This window comes from Ictalurus punctatus, chromosome 20, assembly GCF_001660625.3.
Source record: "Ictalurus punctatus breed USDA103 chromosome 20, Coco_2.0, whole genome shotgun sequence".
NCBI classification, from domain to species: domain Eukaryota; kingdom Metazoa; phylum Chordata; class Actinopteri; order Siluriformes; family Ictaluridae; genus Ictalurus; species Ictalurus punctatus.
This window is the reverse complement of record NC_030435.2, coordinates 3,582,038-3,591,617: the sequence shown is the minus strand read 5'-3', so window position 1 is coordinate 3,591,617 and position 9,580 is coordinate 3,582,038.

The following is a 9,580-nucleotide window of genomic DNA, read 5'->3' as shown; positions in this document are numbered from 1 at the left end:
TATTATTATTATTATTATTATTATTAATAACATTTTCTGCAAGACGTATTTAAACTTATGACTACAACTCTATGCCCGATTTTGTCTCCACGACTTCCGGAAAATGTGGAACGTTAAAAAGGGAATCGAGCGCTAATCTGCTTACCCATGAGGCCAATTGGCTGCAGTATTTATGAAAGTACATGTACTTCATCGCTTTAAGTTTGTTTGTCTTTACCATTTTGCCGTAGCCTGGTGGGTTTTGTCGCCCCCTGCTGATTTTTCCCCTCATCAAGCCAGTACTGTGGCTAACCACCAAGCCTGTGTTTGTGCTATTTTAGTGTGAGTTTGGCAATAAAAACGGAGCAACTGGATTGTTTTAATGATGCTTCCTGGTCGAGCAACGTCCTCGCTGACGCAAGAATATACAGCAGTAGCTTGCAGGAGATTTTAAAAATCTGTTTAGCTCTATTCACAGTCCTCATTTCTGCTGGTGGTGTCTCTAACAAAATGTCAGCTCTGATTAAACGCTCGTATCCAGATGTCTATGAATTAACACAGCACGAGTGAGTTGCCGGCAGTCACTACACTTTCGCATAGGTTTCCTCTGTGATCTCTGGTCTCCTCCCACTGTCCAAAAAACATGCACATTACCTACGGTAAATTACCCTTCGGTCTAAATGCGTGTGTGAATATATTCATGGCATCCCAATTTAAGGTGAATTCTCACGCCTTGCATCCAATTCCTGGGATAAGCTCCTCGTCCCTGACCAAATGAAAGAGCTTGGTCATAGGCAGCGATAAAGAATATACGTAAATAGAAAGCATAAGCAGAGGTTAATATTCTACCTCATTAATACCTCATCAGCTATTTCCAAAAGACTTCATGGGTTTGAAGGAGGAACAAAATCATACATCATGCATGTGTGTTGCATCTGAACAGAATGGTTAAGATTATTCACAGAGTGAATAATTAGATAATTCTGCAGTTTGTTTGTTTGTTTTTTAAAATCAAAGCAACAGAAGGCCTGTGCTGTCCATTCTTAACCATAAAAGGTTCAGAGTAGTTGGAGGTTTTCATTCCATTTCATTTCACTGCGATTAAATTAGACATCCGGGTTAAATAAGAGTTACTTATTGCCACCTATAGGGGATTAAACGAACTGCATGTTTGAAAGATGTGCTGTTGAATTATTTCCGAATGCTAATCATGTTCTACGGTGACATTTGGGTCATTGAGTACTGCTTGATGATTAAACTATTAGTGCTGAGCAATGGATTATATCACAAGGTCATGTTAATGGCATAATAAGAATAATTTGGGGAAACCTTTAACACACACACACACACACACACACACTTTTGTAAGGCAGCTGCTTTTGTGATTTGGACAATGTGTGTTGAATCAAATTCCTTTTAGTTCCTCCTCCAAAGACATTTTGGCAGGAAAAAAAGGATGATGGAGTCAAATAATCCACCTTGTTCACAGTCAGTGCTCTTACGGCTGTATCCCATGCGCTCTCTCAAACACTGCTGAAAAATATCAGCACAAATGGAAATCAAATCTAGGGGGTGTGTCCATGTATGTTGACATGACTGTCACTGATAGGCTGCATGGATTTACAGTCTAGTCTAGAAAGAATTCAGCCGAATCCCGCCTCTTCCCTGAGTGCTCGGAGTTTGCATGTTATCCCCGTGTTTCTGGGGGTTCCTTCCCCAGTCCAAAGACATGCGTTGCAGGCTGATTGGCATTAACACATTATCCATAGTGTGTGAGTGTGTATTCGATTGTGCCCTGCAATGGGTTGGCACCCTATCCAGGGTGTCCCTCGCCTTGTGCCCTGAGCTTCCTGGTATAGGCTCCAAGCTCCCTGTGACCCTGTGTAGGACTAGCGGTACAGCAAATGTACGGAAAACTAAATTCAACGCCAATTCTGAACAAGTTGGGACAGTATGGAAAATGCTAATAAAAACAGAGTGATTTGTAAATGTACTTTGACTTGTATTTAAACCAAAAAAAAAAAAAACTTTATAAAGGCAAAGTATTTGATGTTTTACCTAATCAACTGCATAGTTTTTTTTTGAAGACAAATTTTTATTTCGAAATTTATGCATGCAACATGTTCCAAAAAAATTTGGGACAGGGGCAGTTTAGGACTTGTCGAAAGAAGAAGGTGATGTGAAACAGGTGAAGCAATCATCTAATCATAGTATATAAAGAGCATCCAAAAAAGGTGTAGTCATTCAAGAGCAAGGATGGGTCGAGGCTCGCCAATCTGCCAACAGATGCGTCAGTGAATAATCCAACAATTTGAGAACAACATTCCCCAAAGACAAATCTGTAGGATTTTGGGCATTTCACCTTCTACAGTGCACAATATAATTAAAAGATTTAAAGAATCCCGTCAAATCTCGGTGCATAAAGGGCGGGGCCGAAAACCACTTCCGAATGCGTGTGATCTCGGATCTCTCGGAAGTCACGGTCTTTAAAAACCTGTAATGGATATCCTGACATGGGTTCGGGAATACTTCAGTAAACCTTTGTCAGTCAACACCATTCGCCGCTACATCCACAGCTGCAAGTTAAGACTTTACTATGCAAAGACGAAGCCATACATCAACACTAGCACAGAAGCACAGTGGAATCGTGTTTTGTGGTCTGACGAGTCGACATTTCAAATAGTTTTTGGACAAAACAGCCGTCGTGTTCTCCGGGTCAAAGAGGAAAAGGACCATCCAAGCTGTTATCAGCGTCCGGTCCAAAAGCCGGCGTCTGTGATGGTATGGGAGTGTGTCAGTCCCATGGCAGGGGTAACTTGCACATCTGTGAGGGCAACATTAATGCAGAAAGACATGTACACATCTTGGAGCAACATATGCTGCCATCCAGAGCAGAACAACGCCAAACCACATTCTGCCCTGATTACAAGCGCATGGTTGCGTAAGCAGAGCGTACGGGTGCTAGCATGGCCTGCTGCAGTCCTGACCTGTCTCCCATTGAGAATGTGTTGCGCAGTATGAATCCCAAACTAAGGCAACGAAAACCCCGTACAGTTGCACAGCTGAAGAAATGCATAATGGTTGAACGGGGGAAAATTCCTCACACTAAACTTAACCAACTGGTGTCTTCACTCAGCATCCAAACGCTTAATAAGTGTTCTTCAAAGAAAAGGTGATGTTACACAGCGGTAAACAGTCGAATGTCCCAACTGTTTTGGAGTGTGTCGCAGTCATCAGATTTAAAAAAAAAAACGAGTGCATATTTTCAAAAGTCAATTAAATTCACAAAGTAAAACATCAGATAACGTGTTAATAATGCGCTTTCAATATAGTACAGGGTGAACTGAATTTTCACATATTTGTTTTGGGGTTTGTTTGCATTTTTTTTTTTTGCATTTCCCATCATGCAATTTCCCAACACTTTTTTGGAATTAGGGTTGTACATTTCATTATATGTGTTTTATATATCGAGTTCATGAATGAATATGCATTTATATTAATTGATTGTTAAAGTGAGGGCATTAAATAAATAAATAATGGTGAAAAACAAAGCATGCAGTGCGGGTATAAAATAAAATAAGCCTCTTTTAAACCCGTCCAAAGCTACACATGGACCCAGAATCCTTAATTAACACAAAAAGCCTTCCGAGGTGGGGGGAATGCAGCAAAAATAATGATCTGGGTTTTATGCACCACCATATGGGAGGAGAGAGGAGAAATATGCTCCAACCTGTTAGCCGGGAACAAGCACAGCTGTGCAGATCTGACTGCAGAGGCACAAAGCACATTGGGAGTCTGTGATGAAGCAAGTACGTAGATACTGAGTTTGTGAAATGGGATTCAGTGTTCAAAAGGTGCAATTTCAGATCAGAGTATGTTTTGAAATAGTTCATTCTGGTGCAACAATTTAATAGTATTACGTTTTTTACTACCTGATTAAACAAGGCTCATAATTTCACTTACAGAAATGACGTTTGGCCAAGATGTACACAATGTTTGCTTTGTTAGTCTGGCATTAGAGCTACGAGTAAGGAAATCTTATAGTTGCTTATCTCATCATCATGGAAATTGCAGTAATGTGCTTTGTAAATAAGCGGGTTCATTAAATAGAAGAATAAGGCTGTGTAAAGTGAGTTATACATCATATACAGGATGTGGACAGTCACACGAATCAGTCACTATAACCACCGTGAGGTTGATTATTTCCCTCGAACAGCATGCCGCAAAGTCTTCTTATACCACAGCAACACTTAAAAAAATATTATTTAGGAAAGGACGACATGTCATACAGAGCATTTTATCCATTTCATTCCAACGAATGAGTTCCAGTTGATGAAAGTCTACAAAGCAAGTTAGTTCCTTTTATCACTTGCATCATAACAGCTATAAACAGTCATTAACAGCTATAAACACCATCATCTTTTTTTTTTTCTCACTTGAAGGTGATGAGGAAAAAAAAAAAAAACTTGTCATGTAACTGAGAAGCCACAACTCAGTGTCTTGATGACTTTCCCACGGCAAAACTTAAGTTACAGCTCTCAATTCTTCAAGGATTTCCCACATATATATTGTGAATTGTGGAGTAGTAGCTAAAGATTCCTAGCATCAGAATAAATAGCATTTATTTGTAATAATAATAATAATAATAATAATAATAATAATAAATCAATCCCCAATTTATTTATTATGACTATTAAGACAAATTATAGTAAATTGCATGATCTTTACCTCAGTGCACTGAGAGGGGTTTTTGTTTTGGGAATTTGCGGTTGAGAAACCCTGACATGAATCAGAAGAAGTTTATTTTGATTAGTTTTGGCACCCTCTTGGGAGACACCATCATTTTGGCTTCAGATTTGCCTAGATCCATCCATGCATTTTCCCTACTGCTTATCCTACACAGGGTCACGGGGGAGCGTGGAGAAAATCCCAATGCGATGGGACACCCTATGTGGGGTGCCAAACCAACGCAGGGCACAATCAGCCTACAGTGCATGTCTTTGGACTGGGGGAGGAAACCCCCGAAGCACAGGGAGAACATTCAAGCCCCACACACTCAAGGAAGGCAAAGGTGGGATTTCAGCCCTCGACCCCGTGCTAGTCACTAAGCCACCGTGCCCCCCAGCCGTGATCCATTTATTTCCCAATTTCTTAATATATAGGAGTCCCTCTTTGGTCTTATTTTGGTGTCTTAAATTAGCAAACAACCATCAAAACTTTACTCAACTTTAACAAAACTTTTGGGATTTTCTTGAGAACTATTCTACATTGCAGTCCTCTAAATGTCCTTCCTAATCTTTAGCCAGGTCCCATTTTATCCTGAAGGAGGCATCATTTCACAAGGCATGAAAGCATTTCATCAGTATTTCCCTCCCTCTCTAGGACAGGGGCAGGGATTGTTGTGGTGTTCTGTTTCTTCAGCATCCTTTGTCCACTTTGTACTTTGCAACATGATCACAATACAATTACATCTCATTTTACACACAGTATACGAGTACTGACCTTTCATAATCTGGTTCAAACTGTCTCTAATAAGCTAATATTATTCAGAATAGCTTTCATTCTCTTTCCAAGACATAGTTTTGCCCGAACAATGCAGTGCAAAAGATAATCCAGTGAAACATCTTCCCAACAAATACGAGTCCAAATCTGGCAACAAGTATGAGAAGTGTGCCTTTTTAATGAACAGCCCAAAGATCTAACTCATATTGATCGTAGCCAATAACGCCAAACACGTAAGGAATGTATTCAGTATAAATTATTACGTAGATATTATTGGACACCATGTAGGCTCTTTAAAGATCCGAATAATGAGTAGCAATTTGTACTGGAAGTGTCAAGAAGAAATTGGTGCACCTTACATGGATGAATGCTGTATGGTCCAGCCATTCTGGAGTGAAATTTTGAAATTCTTGCTTGAGCTTGATGCTGCCAATATCCCCACATCTATATCTGTCTACTGGGGGAAAGCACCGAAATACCCAGTGTGAACAAGGGAGAACTCTTAGTAATGATTGTTGGAATTGTTACAGCAGCTAGAATAACATTGCAACACTGCAAATCACCCAGACCTCCAACTCTCAAGCAATGCAAGGTGTTGCTGTTGGAAACGGACTCGTATGGAAAACAAATTACGACCAGAATCGAAGGGAAAGGTCCTGTGCTAATGGGAATCTGGGATAATTTAATGAACTGGGTCACCTCTTGAAAGGTGTTTAAATTTATGCATGGATCTAAATGGTATCTAAATGCTGTATGTACTGTAGACCACTGTTATGTTAACTTTTTAAAACAGTGCATTTACCAATGTGAACTTGGCCCCACACTTCTATACATCTGGTATGTATGGTATTGTTCATTGTGTCCTAAATCCAGGAAGAGAGCCTGTTTCCCGCACATTATATTTGATTGGACCTTTTCACAAACCAAGAACAGTCATTTTAAGGATTTGTCCCCCTCCTGTCTGACTCTATTATACTGTGCATCATAACTCTTGCTGTACCAATGTTTGAAAATAACAATAAAAACTTGAATGACAATATATATATATATATATATATATATATATATATATATATATATATATATATATATATATATATACACAACATACTGTATGCAGTATATCACAATGTGATAACATGGCCTTCCAAGACAGTGCAACCCAATAAATAGCAAAAAATAAATAAATAAAATAAACCACAAAATGTCCTAGTGAGACTGGATGAGTGTAACACAACAGTGAATATTAAGTAGAACAGATCTGCACAGTGTAAGCTTTTCTCTGGCTGTGATTGAGAGGCACACTGAGGCACAGCTCCAGGGTCCCTGGTTTGATCCTGAGCTCAGATTACTCTCTGTTGGTAGATGGTTTGACTACTCTAAATTGTGTGTGTGTGTGTGTGTGTGGGTGGGTGTGGTGTGATGGACTGCCATTCCATCCAGAGTGTATCCACACCTCTCAACCAGTGTCCCTGCGATAGTCTCTGAATCCACAGCCATCCTGACCAGTATAAACAAAATAAAAACAAGAATTCATCAATATTAGTAATAAAATAAAAATAAAAAAAAATACTACATCACCTTCTCCAAAGTTCTCTCAAAAGCATGAACAAACAAACAAAGAGCAAGTAGATTAGTGATTGCAACATGAACATCTGCAAACATGCAGGCTACATATTCTTCAGCTGATGTTAATAAAGCGGTTGAGCAAGACCGAACAGATCCTGCGTAGCTGCCATTACTCTTTCTAGCCCTTAGGGCACAACGCTCAACTTCTTTTTCCAGATTTTCCTGAAAGGCACAGACCCCACCCTTCAGAACGCACAATGACATGCAGTGACATAATACATGACTAACTGAGATGTTATGTCTGATCATCGTAGTATCAGTTCGGTTTTACTTTACCTTTCCGAAAACAAAAGACTGACGCTTTTATTTCCGGTCTTAAAGACGCAGTACAGAGAAAAGTCTATGAATATACTGTACATAAAATTCTTATTTTTAATATTTAAAACTGTATAAAACAATAACATCAAATCAGCTGCTTCCGGACTTTACAATTTTAAAATAAATAATTATTATTATTATTATTGTTGTTGTTGTTGTTATTATTCTTATTAAAGATTAACCACGGTCGCTTTTGAATTCTCAAATCTGATTGGTCAGAAGACAAGACGTTGATTCCTTCTGAAGAATAGCAGCTCTGATAGTAGTCCCTGCTGTAATTCAGATTAGAGGTTTATATTAATGCGCTCGTTCTTATCATTTATATACAGTGGTAACGACTTTACACAGGGACTTTCATGGCAGACGTTCCGCATAATAAGCAGAACTAACTTGTCTCGTGGATGTTCCATAATATTAAATATAACTAGAAAGTATGTATCTTGTTCATTAATAAAAATAACATTTTTAATTGTTAGCAAACTGTTGTGGTGTATGAGGAATAAACACTTCAGGACATGTTGTTTTTGGAAAATAATCAACATTGTTGACTGTTTTTTTCTTGTTTTTTGTTTTTTTTTCACCAGCACGGCCCGTCATATTCTATATCTTGTTAAAATCTTATTAGAAAATACCACAGTATCTACAATATTTTGGAACAGTGAATTTTGACGTCATTTATTGATTTATTTATTGATATTGATGATACGTTGTCAGATTGCCCAGCTCTAGAAGCAAGTATATATAAATATTTGGTCATGACATTATGGACGGTTATTCATAAGGTATTTTTTTTTAATGTTTCAATTTCATTACTTATTAGCTTTGTTAGCTCTGTAGCTCTGACACAACTTTTTGGCTGTTCGACAAAACTATTTCTTCTAAACCAATCTTTGTTTTAAATTCTCTTACACACTAACACATGAATTCGATTTTTTTTGTACTTAAGACTTGGGTTAATATTGCCAGACCAAAAAATAAGTATCTCTTGGCGATGAATTATGTAACTTGATCCCATGACTTAATAAAAAGTAATGTGAAGTATTTAACGTGCTTTAGATGCAAGTTCATGTAATGAGGCCACAAATGATATTTCTATATTAACGTTATTATTAATTCGGGGCTACATTTCATTCGGGATTATTTAAAATATAATCACTATGTCACTTCCGTGACTCCTTACTTTTTTCAACTTCTGTAGTTTATAAATGCGCTTTATGTTGAATTTCTCTTGGTTTTACAGCAACCGGCTTGAGTTTCATTGGATATTGTTCATTAGATCTTGTTCTATGAACAACCAGAACTTACGAGGTCTGAAACCATCCAACATGTAGAAACGGGGTTTGAGAAATTGCTAGGTAGAGTTGCCCAAAACTGTTAGCTGAACAGAAAATTCACGAAAGGGCTGAACTTAAGGCATATACTCGCTTTGTGTCATTAAAATATCTTTAAACATGAATCCTAAAATTTAAAAAATAAATAAAAACATGGGACATTTTAAAAAATCTTTTACATCATTTGTAGGGTAATGGTCTAAAGTAATTGTCCAGGAACTCTAGTGTTTGCTAGTGTAATTGCCTAGATTGTGATCTAAAAAGAGCTCTTTTTTACAGTCAAAACAAACAAGTGTTCATACTTCAAAAGCTTTTATGCATTTTTGTAATATCTATAACTTCACGTCCAGCTCATTAGTTAAAGATCGGAACTAAAATGTAGGAAGTGATGTATATTTTCTCTTCAGGATTACAGATGGATGCACAACCCAGTCGGTAAACAGAAGAAAGACGCCCAGATTGCTTTGTATATAAACAGTGGAGCTGAAACGTGACGGAATGGTTTGGAGTAAGAATGTTCCTCCGAAGCTCTGCAAAAACAATCCTTGTGAAAAGTGGAAGGCCGATGGTTCGCATAATGTCAGTCAGCATGTTTAGCCTCTCAAATCTCCCTAAGATGACAATAGTAAATAATATTTTCTATTTATATTTATTATCCCAGAATTTGTTCCAAACGTGTACTTTCACACTGCCACACGTGACATTCAGCAATGCATCAGGAGTCCGTAATTAATATTAAACTCAATGAATTATAGTGTGGCAAATGACGTCGTCAATGATTACATGATTATATCATTGTGGTTTTATTTAAGTTGTAAAGA